We start from the raw sequence: 1,227 nt of genomic DNA, 5'->3' as shown, positions 1-1,227 counted from the left end.
CAGCCTTGACTCCAAGACTAGAGATGTAACTTAGGCTATCCACACATGATAAACAGTGGCCTGCTTCATTTATGGTTGAATAAAAGAACAATTGTTGATGATGACAATTTAATTTCAGCACCATGTGCAGTTTGCACGCATGGGAGCAGTGCAAGGTCATAATTATTGGGTTTTATGATCTGTTTATATACTTTCTACTTACTGTTCTGTTTCCACCTGCCTCTCTGGTCTTTGTCTGGTGCTGCTGAAAAGCTACATTTCTCTCCTAGTGATCACTAAAATCTTGTCTCATCTGAACAAGGGTATTTTAATTCTCCAAACCATTCGGCTGTAACTTCACGTGGCTGAAATGATATTAGTTCAATCCAATTGAAGATGCTAACACATGTGCCATATGTGATGTGGGATGAGATGTAAGTTAGAGTATCATCTCAGGGTTGCAGGTTTAAACTAAAAGGAAAATTTAAGTGCAATGCATATCCTCTGAAATGGGAGCACATGGGAGCTGCCGAAGTAGTTTTTTTTTTTTTTTATAGTATTGATTGATTAGTATTAACATTCTTGCAGCTCTCTCTTTCATTGCAGACCATTTGGCTCTGACACAGTTGGCAGTGAAGCCACAAACAGGAAATGGGCCACATTTCTGCAATTCTTTCTCCAGTCAGTTTAAAAATTGTTCAGTGGGCAGATGAGTCCTCATTGTACTTGTCCAAGGACAACCTATAATAGTAGTCATCAAAAATGCCCTCCATCCCACGAGCAGCCCCATTCCCAGTGTCTGAGGACCCACTTTACATCACTATGAGACAAAACATCCAAAATATAATTTATATATACCGTAGCAAAACTTCCCACATACCTTTTCTTCCTCTAATAAATAAATAATTGAACACCTATTATAACAACCTGACAGTTCACCTGCCTTTGATTTATTTATCTGTTATACATTATTTTCTGTTATGTAACAGAAAATCTCAAGCTAGGTGGTATTATTCTATCATGGCAATAAAGTAAGCGTGTAACCAACAATTATTTCCTTTACTAATACAGCTTAAATTAATAATCTGTTGGTTGATTAGTGTATAAAAGGATAAAAAAAAAAATCAAAAATTGCCTCATTATTCCCAGAAATCCAAGTGAACATTTTCAGATTTGTTTCGTTTTGTCTGACCAACCGTCAAAAACAAAATTCTACTTTTGTAGAAAACTTGGAAATCAACAAATCTT

The sequence above is a fragment of the Seriola aureovittata genome, chromosome 1 (genome assembly GCF_021018895.1).
Source record: "Seriola aureovittata isolate HTS-2021-v1 ecotype China chromosome 1, ASM2101889v1, whole genome shotgun sequence".
Taxonomy (NCBI): Eukaryota; Metazoa; Chordata; class Actinopteri; order Carangiformes; family Carangidae; genus Seriola; species Seriola aureovittata.
This window is presented reverse-complemented; position numbering follows the sequence as displayed.